Source organism: Acipenser ruthenus, chromosome 45 (assembly GCF_902713425.1).
Source record: "Acipenser ruthenus chromosome 45, fAciRut3.2 maternal haplotype, whole genome shotgun sequence".
NCBI lineage: Eukaryota > Metazoa > Chordata > Actinopteri > Acipenseriformes > Acipenseridae > Acipenser > Acipenser ruthenus.
Window position 1 is genome coordinate 2,162,741 of NC_081233.1, and position 17,319 is coordinate 2,180,059.

Consider the following 17,319-nt stretch of genomic DNA (forward strand, 5'->3'; position numbering starts at 1 on the left):
CTGAATGAAAGCAGTGAAGCAGCACAGTAGATCTGCACGCTGGGTAGAAGGGCATCACTGGTATGCAGAGCAGAGAAAGAGCAGCAAAAGCAACAGGACCAGCTTGCATTGTAGGTATTTCAAATGAATAATTATTCACTGGATTGAAGAAGACTGGCCCCTCCCCATGCACAGTGCTGTCATTTTAATGCAGTTATCTGTTTATAAGCACAGTGCCATGGCAACAGACAGGTGCTGTTCATGTTCAGCACTGGATAAGTAAGTGAGCAGCTCAGTGAATGAACCCACTCAATGACACGCTCAGCCCTGCTCTGAGCAGCTCAGTGAATGAACCCACTCAACAACACGCTCAGTCCTGCTCTGAGCAGCTCAGTGAATGAACCCACTCAACGACACGCTCAGCCCTGCTCTGAGCAGCTCAGTGAATGAACCCACTCAACGACACGCTCAGCCCTGCTCTGAGCAGCTCAGTGAATGAACCCACTCAAAGACACTCTCAGTCCTGCTCTGAGCAGCTCAGTGAATGAACCCACTCAACGGCACGCTCAGCCCTGCTCTGAGCAGCTCAGTGAATGAACCCACTCAACAACACGCTCAGTCCTGCTCCCTCTGAGCAGCTCAGTGAATGAACCCACCCAACGACACGCTCAGCCCTGCTCTGAGCAGCTCAGTGAATGAACCCACTCAACGACACGCTCAGCCCTGCTCTGAGCAGCTCAGTGAATGAACCCACTCAACAACACGCTCAGTCCTGCTCCCTCTGAGCAGCTCAGTGAATGAACCCACCCAACGACACGCTCAGCCCTGCTCTGAGCAGCTCAGTGAATGAAGCCACTCAACAACACGCTCAGTCCTGCTCTGAGCAGCTCAGTGAATGAACCCACTCAACGACACGCTCAGTCCTGCTCCCTCTGAGCAGCTCAGTTACTTAACACACCCAATGACTTGAAGGTGACATCAAAAAGGAAAGTGATGTCATAATGTCTCTGGCAGTGTATTTTCAGCAGAATCTTCATTGCAGTGATTTACTCCTGAGAGGTAAATTCACAGAGTTTCTGTTACCTGGGTATTTATTTATAAGATCAATTTACATGCATTATAATTGAGGTGTGTATATTAAATACACAATTTCATTATATATATATATATATATATATTGCCTCTAATAACGTGGTAAGTCACTTGTGGCAGGAAATGGCATTGCGGTGACGTCAGGCCAGAAGACGGAACAAAAACAGGCAGGCAGGTAGTGCAGTTCAAAGGCGCGGGCGTGCGCCGTTTATTAAATAACACAAAAATAAATACAATATATAAACAAAAATAAACACTGCTCACAGAGCAAAATAAATCATTAAACAAACCAAATCTCCAACACAAAACACTAAAAGGGAGGCGGGACACCTGCCTGGCGATCTTTATTAACATTCCTCCTGCAGTTACTGAACATGTTCCCAATCACAAGGACTGTGATTTCCAGTGCTGGGTCCGCATGGCCAGTCTTCAGGGAGAATGTGTCATGTGCTTAGTGATGTCAGTGATGTCAGGTGTGACGGGAAACACACACATAAGGGGTTCTTTCTAATCTCATACACATGGATTGACTTTATTCTGTATTAGATGTGTTCTACCTGTGTTCTCATATTATTGTATATGTATTAATCACTGTTTCTTTCTAATCTCATACACATGGATTGTCTATATTCTGTATTAGATGTGTTCTACCTGTTTTCTCATGTTATTGTATATGTATTAATCACTGTTTCTAATCTCATACACATGGATTGTCTTTATTCTGTATTAGATGTGTTCTACCTGTTTTCTCATATTATTGTATATGTATTAATCACTGTTTCTTTCTAATCTCATTCACATGGATTGTCTTTATTCTGTATTAGATGTGTACTGTCTGTTTTCTCATATTATTGGATATGTATTAATCACTGTTTCTTTCTAATCTCATTCACATGGATTGTCTTTATTCTGTATTAGATGAGTTCTACCTGTTTTCTCATGTTATTGTATATGTATTAATCACTGTTTCTAATCTCATACACATGGATTGTCTATATTCTGTATTAGATGTGTTCTACCTGTTTTCTCATATTATTGGATATGTATTAATCACTGTTTCTAATCTCATACACATGGATTGTCTTTATTCTGTATTAGATGTGTTCTACCTGTTTTCTCATATTATTGTATATGTATTAATCACTGTTTCTTTCTAATCTCATTCACATGGATTGTCTTTATTCTGTATTAGATGTGTTCTACCTGTTTTCTCATATTATTGTATATGTATTAATCACTGTTTCTTTCTAATCTCATTCACATGGATTGTCTTTATTCTGTATTAGATGTGTTCTACCTGTTTTCTCATATTATTGGATATGTATTAATCACTGTTTCTTTCTAATCTCATTCACATGGATTGTCTTTATTCTGTATTAGATGTGTTCTACCTGTTTTCTCATATTATTGTATATGTATTAATCACTGTTTCTTTCTAATCTCATTCACATGGATTGTCTTTATTCTGTATTAGATGTGTTCTACCTGTTTTCTCATATTATTGGATATGTATTAATCACTGTTTCTTTCTAATCTCATACACATGGATTGTCTTTATTCTGTAAGAGATGTGTTCTACCTGTTTTCTCATATTATTGGATATGTATTAATCACTGTTTCTTTCTTTCTAATCTCATACACATGGATTGTCTTTATTCTGTATTAGATGTGTTCTACCTGTTTTCTCATATTATTGGATATGTATTAATCACTGTTTCTTTCTAATCTCATACACATGGATTGTCTTTATTCTGTATTAGATGTGTTCTACCTGTTTTCTCATGTTATTGTATATGTATTAATCACTGTTTCTTTCTAATCTCATTCACATGGATTGTCTTTATTCTGTATTAGATGTGTACTGTCTGTTTGCTCATATTATTGTATATGTATTAATCACTGTTTCTTTCTAATCTCATTCACATGGATTGTCTTTATTCTGTATTAGATGTGTTCTACCTGTTTTCTCATGTTATTGGATATGTATTAATCACTGTTTCTTTCTTTCTAATCTCATACACATGGATTGTCTTTATTCTGTATTAGATGTGTACTGTCTGTTTTCTCATATTATTGGATATGTATTAATCACTGTTTCTTTCTAATCTCATACACATGGATTGTCTTTATTCTGCATTAGATGTGTACTGTCTGTTTTCTCATGTTATTGTATATGTATTAATCACTGTTTCTAATCTCATACACATGGATTGTCTTTATTCTGTATTAGAAGTGTACTGTCTGTTTTCTCATGTTATTGTATATGTATTAATCACTGTTTCTTTCTAATCTCATACACATGGATTGTCTTTATTCTGCATTAGATGTGTACTGTCTGTTTTCTCATATTATTGTATATGTATTAATCACTGTTTCTTTCTAATCTCATACACATGGATTGTCTTTATTCTGTATTAGATGTGTACTGTCTGTTTGCTCATATTATTGTATATGTATTAATCACTGTTTCTTTCTAATCTCATTCACATGGATTGTCTTTATTCTGTATTAGATGTGTTCTACCTGTTTTCTCATGTTATTGGATATGTATTAATCACTGTTTCTTTCTTTCTAATCTCATACACATGGATTGTCTTTATTCTGTATTAGATGTGTACTGTCTGTTTTCTCATATTATTGGATATGTATTAATCACTGTTTCTTTCTAATCTCATACACATGGATTGTCTTTATTCTGCATTAGATGTGTACTGTCTGTTTTCTCATGTTATTGTATATGTATTAATCACTGTTTCTAATCTCATACACATGGATTGTCTTTATTCTGTATTAGATGTGTTCTACCTGTTTTCTCATATTATTGGATATGTATTAATCACTGTTTCTTTCTAATCTCATACACATGGATTGTCTTTATTCTGCATTAGATGTGTACTGTCTGTTTTCTCATATTATTGTATATGTATTAATCACTGTTTCTTTCTAATCTCATACACATGGATTGTCTTTATTCTGCATTAGATGTGTTCTACCTGTTTTCTCATATTATTGTATATGTATTAATCACTGTTTCTTTCTAATCTCATTCACATGGATTGTCTTTATTCTGTATTAGATGTGTACTGTCTGTTTTCTCATGTTATTGTATATGTATTAATCACTGTTTCTTTCTAATCTCATTCACATGGATTGTCTTTATTCTGTATTAGATGTGTACTGTCTGTTTTCTCATGTTATTGTATATGTATTAATCACTGTTTCTTTCTTTCTAATCTCATTCACATGGATTGTCTTTATTCTGTATTAGATGTGTACTGTCTGTTTTCTCATGTTATTGTATATGTATTAATCACTGTTTCTTTCTAATCTCATTCACATGGATTGTCTTTATTCTGTATTAGATGTGTTCTACCTGTTTGCTCATGTTATTGTATATGTATTAATCACTGTTTCTTTCTAATCTCATTCACATGGATTGTCTTTATTCTGTATTAGATGTGTACTGTCTGTTTTCTCATGTTATTGTATATGTATTAATCACTGTTTCTTTCTAATCTCATACACATGGATAGTCTTTATTCTGTATTAGATGTGTTCTACCTGTTTGCTCATGTTATTGTATATGTATTAATCACTGTTTCTTTCTAATCTCATTCACATGGATTGTCTTTATTCTGTATTAGATGTGTTCTACCTGTTTGCTCATGTTATTGTATATGTATTAATCACTGTTTCTTTCTAATCTCATTCACATGGATTGTCTTTATTCTGTATTAGATGTGTTCTACCTGTTTGCTCATGTTATTGTATGTGTGTGTGTGGGATTTGTTCTTCACATCTGATCCCTCCTCATTTCATTGTCCAGTGAATTCTCATCCTCAGCAGTTTCATTTCAATACACTTTATAAACTCATTTTTCAGATTATTTTTTTTCAGTTCAGGGCAAGAAACCGGAATAAGATCTTCATCTCTTTAGTTTCTTTACCCATGAATGATATGTTTTGATATATAATGTATTCCTTCCCCTAACCCTAACCAACACATTTTTAAACAAAATCTACATGATCTCTACTCCCTGTTATGCAGTTTGACCAATTAAAAAGACATAAAAGCCTGGTTATTGATTTAGATGCAACAAGAAACATTACTGCAGTGTTTAATTTTTGCACAAACTGGATTCATTCTGAAAAACGAGTCGTGAGAAAAATTAAAACCAATAGAAGGATTTTACATGGAGTGCAGATGAGGCACTATTAAGGGGGTGCAGAACTCAGCTCTCGCTATTCCTTATCCAATGCTGCCATCGTGTGGTCATTTAGTAGAACTGTTGGTTTTAATAAAACTACATTTTTTTTATCTGAACACAGCTCAGTGACAAGCCATTGCTCTGCTGTTTGCAATGGGGAGTACAGGTAGTGATATTCAACAATTACTTTATTCTTTCTTTCTTTCTAGACATCCTTATCCAGGGCGACTTACACTTGTTACAAGTTCTCACAGTACAAAGCATCACATTAGAAAATATCACATTAGAGAACACCACAATACAAGAGCAGTTATAAAAGAACAATAAGAGCAATTCAAGAAAGAGCAAAACAAAGCACACAGAGTAAATTATAAGAGCGAATTCGATAAGAGCAGCTAAACCTGATAGTAACTATTTGCTTATACGAGTCCATTAAGAACACGTAGCAAGCATGATAAATGCATGAGAATGATTTCAAATAAGTGCAATTACACAAAACTGTATTATTTATACACACAGTACTCTCCTGCTTATCCTGTAAATATTCATTTTGCTGTATTTTAAGAATGTATCTGAAATGTCTGTTTTTGCACAGAGGTTAAGGTTAATTTGAGTCATTTCAAAAGGACAACAGCTGTGTTCAGATTATATATATATATATATATATATATCTCACAGAGCCAGCTGCCCAGCGTTTCGATATGTTGTACATGTCTTTCTCAAGGGAGCCTGTATATATAATACATGGATGAAGGCTAGATTTGCATCCCGAGCCATTCCAAAAAAACGCATAATAACACAGCAGTGACGTCAAAAAGTGATCATTCCTCTAGAGGAAAATTCGATTGCTCGAGAACATCACTTTCAATTCAAACACAAAATGACTCGTTTTCAATGACTCTCGACAACAACCACAGTACAGAAATGTTCATTAATTATCAACAAAATGAGAATATGTTCCAAAAAAATGATGTAAAGCTGGTACATTCATATCTCACAAACTGGAGAGGAACGGGAAATTAAAGGCAATCATCCAAATAAAGCTGAAGCGCTAACTGATAACGAGACAGAACGTCTGTACAGCCCTGAAACACGACGCTTAAAAAAACACCCGACTGTACCGCTGAACCTCGTCTTCTTTAATATCAGCATCACAAGGGGATCCGTGGATTATAAAAAATAACAGAGGCGCCTCTTCAGCGAGTTACATGGAAAGAATGCCGTCTCGCGTTTCTGTGACAGTTTAACAATAAAACACAGTAGTTGTATTGAACCGGCTGTTCTACGAAAGGGCCACACGATGGCAGCATTGGATAAGGAATAGCGAGAGCTGCGTTGCAAATCTGTTTGTGCCTCGCAAAACTGCCTGCGCATTCACTACCAATATAGCAACTGCACACAACAGCCAAGCGAGACTGCAGACATTTGCGAATTGTTAAAATTTTTTGCTATATTCCAATGTCGCTCAACTGCTTTGTGCCATTTTGGAATATCTCTCATTTTGTGCCAAAGCACTATTTTTTCTGCGAGGCACCAATTTAGCGAGGGGATTGCGCGAAGATCGAAGATCGAGCCCATAGATGTTTAGTCTAAAGGGCTGTCATTAGTTGTCAATAAATCTTGTTTGACTCCAAAGAGGTATGACACAGGCCCGGTTTTTGGGATGGAACCGCGTAACAGTCTCCTGTTTTGATTGGTCCATGTCTGTCACATGAATATGTCGTCACACGAGTGGAAAAGCTTGCAGGCATTTAACATTGCGATCAGAGAAAGAGAGCGAGAGATCTGCTTTCCACTACCTTACAATTAAAATATAACATCGTATTTTTCTCTACTAATATAACAAACTATGGGTTATTACTTTATATGAATTATCATGTTGTGCACGAATGTAAGAATTGTTTTTTTTCTGTAGTGGTGTACACTGTTCTTTCAAACTGCATTTACCTATAATCGTTTGCGCAATGTATTTTAATATCAAATATATACACTATTGCAGTTTTGTTACAGGATACATTAGTTTATTTCAAATGTAATCACACTTTTAAATATAGGCTGCCCCTGTTTTCATTTACATCCCAAATTCCGGGCCGCTTTGCTTTTGATAATGTCCCAAATTCTGGGCCGATTTGGTTTGCAGATAATGTCTCAAATTCCGGACCGCTCTGATAACATCCCAAATTCTGGGCTGCTCTGGTTTTTAGATAACGTCCCAAATTTTGTATTTTCGAATTCAGCCCAGTTTTTGGGATATTCTGCTCAGCTGACAACCGAGTTTCTAAGTCATGCATGCGCAGTTTACCATAAACTGGATTGTGAATTCATTTGAGAGTAACCCTGAGTACATGAATCAAAGCTAATGTATGTTTTACTCTTCCAAGAAAACTGTTTTTTTTCTGAAGAAACAGAAATAAAATGTAAATGTTAAAGTATTTCTTATTACAATGAAGAAACTTGAAATATACATGAACATGAATTAAAGCAGACGTTTTTCTTTATTAAAGGCTAATATTAAAACACTTTTGAGAAGGAACATGGTATTCCAAAAAAAAAAAAGACATTTCATTTGCTTATATAATGCCCATCAGTATTGTAATGGAATTTTTATAACATTGCAATTGCTTAGCTTGCTCAATAGCAAACAAATAGGTTTTAAGATAACAATATAGGTTGTATTGTTAAGTTTAAGTAGAGACCTGTCCCGAGTCAATAGGACGAGTAGAACATGAGCTATAAGAAATAATAACTTTATGTGTAATAAATATAAAAAGTATAATTTGCAGTATACTGAACTGACTGTTCCTTGGAACTCGCGGGGGGCAGCCAATCAGAGACTTACTGTTAATCTCCCCATTCGGATGAACCAATGAGGATCTAAAAGTGAACAACGTTGTGGGTAACAAGGAGCAACCAGTTTAAACTAATTTTAGCTGTCATGTTTAGCATAAACTTATCTTGTGACTGTTTTATGATTCTCCAAAAATGGAGATAATTTATTTTTCTATAACTTGACTGTGACCCTATATGGTCCCCACTTCTTTTAAGTTCTATAACCAATCCTTATATGGTTACACTGTTTAATTTCCTCCTTTGTATGATGATCCAGAAAACTATATAAGCTGCTTTAAAAATTAGCTGGGTGTGCGATTCTGCTATTGCTAACAGAGTCTGCGTCACTCTGTTGAACTCTCCAGTTTGCAAACTTATTAAAGCTGTTTGATTAAACCACAACGTCTCCTCACTGAGTCAATGCTTGAACTGGGATTAAAGAACTTCCATCACAGTCTATAGATCTGCGTAGGGGTTTATCAGAGCTTCTGGGTTTAAGAGACCTTCAACAACTTCAAATAAATCTTATTGTATTGTATTAGTCAACATTTCCCTTATCTATTCCTGATAGTTTATACTCTAGGCCAAAGGGTTTCAATCTTTTTTTGAAACTGTACCCCTTCTACCTGGAGGTTTCAGCTCAGGTACCCCTTTACAATTTTCATTCAACTGAACGGTACCTCAGTTACAATAAAATGGAGAATAATCTGATGACCCCCCCCCCCCCATATTTATTTAATAAATAATTTAATGTCACAACAGTTTAGGTACAAACTGCTGGTTTAGGACAGAATAACAAACAGTAGCTTTAATTCTTAAACCTTTTAATTACAAGTATTTGGATGCACAGAATTAAAAAGACAAGTATTTGGTATCTCTTTGGAAACAGTCGTATTTGCTTTATATTCTGCAAAGTTAGTATGAATAATACACAATAGTGTGCAATGGAGATGTTTTTTTTTTTAGGGTTTTAAGTGCATCTCCGTATAATTGTGTGACATTGAAAATGTTTACCTCAAGATAAAACCTCAAGATTGTGATCCCAAAACACTTCACATGGACTTAATCGGTGCTCCTGTTGCATGAATACACTATAATATGTGCATGTTTCAGGTCTTATATATAATGCACATTTTTCACACAAATCCTCGCCAATGAACTCGCTATAGATGCACAACAGTCTTAGCTAAAGAAATTGGGTTCCTTTAAGTTCGTATGACCCAAGACCGCCATTGGCCGAGCCTTACCCCGATGGTGTTTTTATAATGGGATTTGCCATAGAGAGGGGGTGGTCTCTTATTATTATTATTATTATTATTATTATTATTATTATTATTATTATTATTATTATTATTATTATTATTATTTATTTCTTAGCAGACACCCTTATCCAGGGCGACTTACAATTGTTACAAGATATCACATTATACATTATTTCACATTATACAGATATCACATTATTTTTACATACAATTACCCATTTTATACAGTTGGGTTTTTACTGGAGCAATCTAGGTAAAGTACCTTGCTCAAGGGTACCCCAGGGGTCTTATCGTACCCGTATCTCCACGACCCCTGGGGAGACAAAGTAGGGAGCAATCTCTTCATGTTTTAATTCAGGGTAGGGTAGAATTCTCTATCTAAAGCTATACTGCCAACAGTGCTGATAATGAATCAAGAACACATAGAAAGAACTGGACCTGGTCACACAATTCCTTCTCAGCATTTTAATTAAAAACGTGTTTAATAGCATTAATAGATGGAAGGCATGGTAGGCTAATGGAAAATAAAGCAGCAATGTTCACATCCAGAAGATTTTTTTTTTAATTTACTGTGACCAATTATTTTTCTATTTTCTCCCCTCCCAGTTTGAATTATTGCACCGCTTCTCGAAGACTCCCTTAGTGTCAGTGAAGAGGCCCAGAGGATAATGCAGGTTCCCTCCAGCCTCCACTCTCTGAACAGTGTTTCCCTTTTACTCCAGCCAGTATCATGCCAGAGAAGCTCTTTCCAGGAGTCGATCTCCTGACTATAGAGGGAGAGGCTGGCTTCAGATCTGAAACCATTCAGCCCTGTGCACCACCGCGAGACAGTGTCCAGCCCTGGCAGAACAACCCTCCCCTCCAATTCACATCATCCATACGACTCCCCCTCTAGTTCTCTACATTTCTTAGTCCGTTTGTCTTTAAAATAACCTTTACAGCGTTACAGGAATAAATGAAGACATTTAATCAACTTACCTGTTGGGTGGCTTTTGGAATTCCTGATTCGGAGCTGCACAAGCTGGAAGGGAAAACAAGAGCTTTAGTGAAGGTTCAGCTGTCTCTTAAATGACTTCACTGTGCTGTGTGGAGCATCCTGAGGAGATGCGTGTACACTCTGCTGGTCTTTCATGACTGGACTGCTGTCTATACCTCTGTCTGTCTCTCTTTATCTCTGTCCTGGACTGCTGTCTATACCTCTGCCTCTCTTTATCTCTGTGTGTGTCTGTCTTGGACTGCTGTCTATACCTCCGTCTCTGTCTCTCTTTAGTAGAAGGATCTTAATATTTCATGGTAACACAGACATTCACTGAATTATTGTACAGTCATGTGTGTGGACTATTGCTGTACCCTTTGTTCTTTACAATGACTAGAAGAGCTCTGATTACTGTAACAAAACGTGTACGACTGCCATGAATCAATTAGAATTAGTAACAAACGTATTAACATATCCTGCATTGTGCTACAAAGCAATTCAACACACACCTGGATATTAAATGCTCAAAATATTTTCTAAAGCAGAAACATTCCATCATCACATACAATATAATTTGTAACATCAAGAATACTTACAGGACAATTGCGAGCAACAAGTTGCTGTAGTTTCTTCAGAAGAGATCTGCTCCCTGTTAACAGCTAGTTAAACAGATGACTGCCAGGGAATGTGTGTTTCCTTAAATAATCCTCTCATGTGGGCGTGTAGATCTGCAAAATACACCAATCTACCAATACAGGGGGGGGGGGGGCAGTGCTAGTAATTACAATATATCCTCCCTCATTTCAACAACAGGTATCGCCATTGTCTTAACTATGTTTAAAAAATAAAACTGTTGAATTAAAATGAGCTTCCTAACTTTGTTCCCCTCCGTAACTGTGTTTGCATTGCGGCTGGTACGAGGCTCTGTTTTATGTTTCGTCACTGAATAAATTAGATTTTTTTTTTTAATGAATGTGTTTATTGTTTTTTAAAGATTTCAGTTTGCATAACTGAGTTACTAGCACCACATGTGTCAATTCTACACATTAGTTGGTTGCAGAACATTGATGCAAAAGTGTTTCTGAAAGGCCAATAATGTGAACGAGGTTGGTTGGTCACTTGCCATCTTTAAAATAATTGTAATTGTAAAATGAAAGAATAGAACACAAACACCCACAGCAAACATTTCTTTCTTTTTTTCTTAATTTCAGTGCTTTCAAAACTTTAGCTTTCCTTTTCAGGAACTTTGAGGTGGAGTTCCTCTGTCAAAGAGGTTATGCAACATATTCTGCAGAATGTGATTAAGTGGCTGCAATACTCCCCAGATAAGGCAGCACTCACCAACAGTTGCCGGTTATCTTAATCAGGGCCGCAGCCAGGAATTTTGGGGCCTGGGACAGGTCCTATGAGAAGCTCCCCCCTCCCCTGTGGAAAATCTAGAAAATCAGTTCAGGCAAAAATATAAATGCTTCAACCTGAACTGATAGGATAAATAAGAACATAAGAAAGTTTACAAACGAGAGGAGGCCATTTGGTCCATCTTGCTCGTTTGGTTATTAGTAGCTTAATGATCTCAGAATCTCATCAAGCAGCTTCTTGAAGGATCCCAGGGTGTCAGCTTCAACAACATTACTGTGGAGTTGGTTCCAGACCCTCACAATTCTCTGTGTAAAAAAGTGCCTCCTATTTTCTGTTCTGAATGCCCCTTTATCTAATTTCTATTTGTGACCCCTGGTCCTTGTTTCTTTTTTCAGGTCGAAAAAGTCCTCTGGGTCGACACTGTTAATACCTCTTAGAATTTTGAATGCTTCAATCAGATCTTGTTGGCCTTTTTTATAGCTTCCCCACATTGTCTAGATGAAGACATTTCTGAGTCAACATAAAATCCTAGGTCTTTTTCATAGATTCCTTCTTCAATTTCAGTATCTCCCATATGATATTTATAATGCACATTTTTATTGCCTGTGTGCAGTACATTACACTTTTCTCTATTAAATGTCATTTGCCATGTGTCTGCCTAGTTCTGAATGCTGATAGACTCCAACAGAATGTTGACGGACTGCACGAGGATAGCTGCTGTGTATTATGATCTAGTACAGGTGTAGTACGCTCAAAACTACTAGTCACTTTCAAAACACTCAGTTCACGTTCATAACACTCTACTAGTCACTTTCAAAACACTCAGGTCACGTTCATAACACTCTACTAGTCACTTTCAAAACACTCAGGTCACGTTCATAACACTCTACTAGTCACTTTCAAAACACTCAGATCACGTTCGTAGCACTCTACTAGTCACTTTCAAAACACTCAGGTCACGTTCGTAGCACTCTACTAGTCACTTTCAAAACACTCAGGTCACGTTCGTAACACTCTACTAGTCACTTTCAAAACACTCAGGTCACGTTCGTAACACTCTACTAGTCACTTTCAAAACACTCAGGTCACGTTCGTAGCACTCTACTAGTCACTTTCAAAACACTCAGGTCACGTTCGTAACACTCTACTAGTCACTTTCAAAACACTCAGGTCACGTCCGTAACACTCTACTAGTCACTTTCAAAACACTCAGGTCACGTTCGTAGCACTCTACTAGTCACTTTCAAAACACTCAGGTCACGTTCGTAACACTCTACTAGTCACTTTCAAAACACTCAGGTCACGTCCGTAACACTCTACTAGTCACTTTCAAAACACTCAGGTCACGTTCATAGCACTCTACTAGTCACTTTCAAAACACTCAGGTCACGTTCGTAACACTCTACTAGTCACTTTCAAAACACTCAGGTCACGTTCGTAACACTCTACTAGTCACTTTCAAAACACTCAGGTCACGTTCATAGCACTCTACTAGTCACTTTCAAAACACTCAGGTCACGTTCATAACACTCTACTAGTCACTTTCAAAACAGTCAGGTCACGTTCATAGCACTCTACTAGTCACTTTCAAAACACTCAGGTCACGTTCATAGCACTCTACTAGTCACTTTCAAAACACTCAGGTCACGTTCGTAACACTCTACTAGTCACTTTCAAAACACTCAGGTCACGTTCGTAACACTCTACTAGTCACTTTCAAAACACTCAGGTCACGTTCATAACACTCTACTAGTCACTTTCAAAACACTCAGGTCACGTTCATAACACTCTACTAGTCACTTTCAAAACACTCAGATCACGTTCGTAACACTCTACTAGTCACTTTCAAAACACTCAGGTCACGTTCGTAACACTCTACTAGTCACTTTCAAAACACTCAGGTCACGTTCGTAACACTCTACTTCTATGCTCAAAACACTCTCAAGCTCAAAACACTTTACAGTACATTAAGTTCAAAGCATTTACGTATATGTTTATAGTTATGTTATTACATTTGTATTTCCCCAAACGTTTTTCAGCTAAAGCTAACTGAAAAATACCAAAATGAACTATATACACGTGTCACAAAGACGGCCGGAGTGGGTGACGTCCGACCAGATACAGGAAAATAAACAAAGAGAGAGGTGGAGTTTGATGGAGCTGAGTGAATGGTCTCAATCACCATTTAATGAATAAACAGACAGAAAATAAACGGGTTGTAACAAAAACACAGGACACGGCACTATACGCCAAAACAAAAAAAGACAAACAAAACGGACTACACAGACAAAACACGGTGAGCAGATTTCACTACTATTATTTTAACAATTACTACCTCTGTCTCCAATCCCGTTCTCCACTCACCGAACACCCAACCCCGAGTGAAAGAAACGTGCATCTATATATACTGTTGTGCTGGGATTCAATTACTAATTAATTATTCACTTGAATCCCAGCACGTGAATTAATTCTGTGCAACCCCGTGCTGACATATTATTACATTTTACTTGCACGTGATGTGATGTGCCATCCCCGTGCCTAAATACAAATATACAATTTACACACACGTGAAACACAGACCCGCTTATATCCCGTATACCAATGCCTATACCGCAACATTTACACACAACACGTAACATATAACATACACGGGGGGGGGGGCACTTTGCCACACACACCTACCAGTATATTATATCCATTGTTCAGGGGCGGAGGAAGCTGGTTTAAGAAAGTCACTGATCTTGCTTTGAGTTTTTAATTTGTAACCACTTTCTAACACAGAATGCCAGGCGAGAGTTAAGTCTGCTTTCTGATCACTTGTGACTGGTTTCCAAAGCAGTGACAGTCAAGGGGTTTCAGTGCGGGTCAATTTACACGTGAAATGGCGATGTTTGGGAGAATTCCTCGTGTAAATCAGGTTTGTGGTTGAAAAAAACGACCAAAGAGAGGGATAGGGTAAATCTCATTTACTCGTGTGAATGAAGAAACACATGGGAAATTCCACACCCAGTTTGACATGGAAACCCCATTTCACGTTTAAATGTTAATGAGCGTGTTTATTCTTAACTATAAATATTGCAAAGCGGAGGGGGTGGGGGTCACGTGATGCAGCCGACCATGAAGGACGTGTTTCTGTGAGCTCTGTTGTTGGGGATCCTTGTCTGAATTAATTCTACAATTATACTCGACACCCACTGTTTAAATGGTGTAATATAACATGAGTAGCCTAAAGTTTCATGGCACACTGCAATTTGCGAAGAAATAAAAGATCCACAGCAAAAAATAAATCTCGTTCTCCAGCGCATGTACAGGCCGCATCATCCCCGCTGAAAACTACCATGGAAAAGCAGGATCGGATAACTCTAGAAGCGCTGTGGAAAGCAATTAAACAATCGAAATCAGATTTATTCCAACATATTGACACCAAAACAGCAGACATACAAATTAAACTGACACACATACAAGGCTCGCTTTCAACTCTGCCAGAACAGGTAGCGGAGGTTGAAAACAGAGTAAGCTCCAACGAAGACAACCTACAAGACGCTGCAGGATGAATTACACGTCTGGAGAAAGAAATATCGTCTCTTAAAGACAAAATAGGAGAACAGAAGAAGAAGATCAAACATTCGCCTTGTCAGTCTTCCGGAGGGCTCCGAGGGGAGAGACACAGTAGGTTTCGTTTACTAAATAATACCTCAGCTGGTGGGACAAGACCACTTTAAAAGGGAAATAAAACAAAACTGTACTTACCTTGAGAGAGCGGAGTGGAAGGGGTCCTCGAGGATTCTGCTTCTGTAACAAGAAAGAGAGAAAAAAGAAAGTTTATAACAAAGCCAGATTCCTGCAGTGGTTCTGAATCCACTGAAGTGATTACACTGCATACCTTGAGAGACCGGAGTGGAAGGGGGGCTTGTGGGGTCTGAATCTGTAAAGAAAACACACAACAACAAGATTTAGTGTTTCCTGTTTCAAGTGTATTGTTCAAATGCATTTCAATGAAACTGTGTCTATGCTGCTGTCTCCACCAGGGCAATGCTGACAATGACATGGTTTATTGTTTTCAAATAAATATAATAAATAGACAGTAAGAATGTATATCACAGCACACGTCTCTCCTGGGTATTACAATGAGGGGGAGCTGCTCCCTCTCACACTCTTAATGACGAGGCAGGTTTCTGGTACTTCAGATCTCTAGGCTACACCCTGCCCTGCTCTGGAGGTCAGACAGCTACTGTAGGCTCAGATGGACTGAGCCTCTGAGTCCCTGCTCACAGACTGGGGTACAAAAACTGAGCTGAACAAGAGCACAGACTGAACAGGGAGCCTTCAGTCACAGCAGAACAAGGGGTACTGATAGCTGCAATCCACATCACCCCATTACCTCTGGAAGGACATTGACCATCCCATCAGCCTGAGCAGGGAGCCTGTGATTGATTCTCAAAGTGGAAACTGCTAGATTTGTCACCACTAGGATTTATTGAAGAGATCTAATCAGGCTTCCCTCTTTGAACCTGAAGGTTTACACTGAATTAAATGAGAACACAGTCTGAACAGGGTCCTCACCCTCACAGCAGAAGAAGGACTTCTGATAGTTGCAGCTATAGTCAAACCATTCACCAGTCTTACTCAAGAACACACAGTTCTCATCCCCTCTCCTATTGTTTGGTTCCCCATGGTTCCAGTTGTGAAATGTGTAGTTATCCCCCTGGTGTGACCACTTCCAGGGCTCATTGAACAGGCCTATCCAGAAGGGCTTGCCCTGCGCTTTCTTCACTATTTCTTCATTTTCACTGGCGTTCTTTATACTGACGAGGTCGGTGTGTTGTTCTCTACAGTACTGCTGAGCTTAAGTCCAGGTTTTCAGTTCTTCAATCAGGGTGTATCTCTCAGTGATGTTGCTGGTCTCTGTAAACACAAACAAACAACAGCTGAGAGGCTGGGAGCTGGCTCTGAACCAAAACAAACTCTGTGTTTTCATCAATCCTACAATTTAAAAAAACTACGTCTTGTCTGCAGTCAAGTACATGTTTGTGTTATCACAAGTACATGTTTTCATCGATTATTATACTATAAAACTTCACGTCTTTATGGTCACGCATCATAAAAGTTACCTCTGCATCTCAGCCACTTTGGATTCTTGCGTTCAATAAGCAGATCTCTTTTTTTGTGGCGCTACGAGATGGAAGTGCAGGGGTAGCAAAACTATGAGAATAATAACGATTAACATTCCTATCTTTAGTAAGGTCATAAAAAATACTACAGTACCTGACCATACGTTTATATTTATTTACAATAACATTTGCTTGACTTTTTTGAGGATGCAACATTGACAATGGATAACTGCAAAGCATACGACATGCATTATTTAGATTTCCAGAAAGCTTTTGACAAAGTCCCGCATAAAAGATTAATTCTCAAACTGAACACAGTAGGGATTCAAGGAAATGCATGCACATGGATTAGGGAGTGGTTAACATGTAGAAAACAGAAAGTACTGATTAGAGGAGAAACCTCAAAATGGAGCGAGGTAACCAGTGGTGTACCACAGGGATCAGTATTAGGTCCTCTGCTATTCCTAATCTACATAAGTGATTTAGATTCTGGTATAGTAAGCA

At 37.9% G+C, this 17,319-nt stretch overlaps 1 protein-coding gene across 2 annotated transcripts in view; it reads right to left on the reverse strand.

The window, feature by feature from the left end:
• The window catches only part of LOC117419636 (interferon-induced very large GTPase 1-like), a 36,396-nt gene extending 25,350 nt beyond the window's left edge, over positions 1-11,046 (reverse strand). For both annotated transcript variants that reach the window (XM_059013419.1, XM_059013418.1), the window contains exons 1-2: positions 10,942-11,046; positions 10,348-10,390 (exon numbers count right to left, since the gene is read on the reverse strand). The gene's annotated coding sequence lies outside the window, so the exon portion shown is untranslated. The remainder of the gene's footprint in view (positions 1-10,347; positions 10,391-10,941) is intronic.
• Between the last annotated feature and the right edge of the window lie 6,273 nt (positions 11,047-17,319).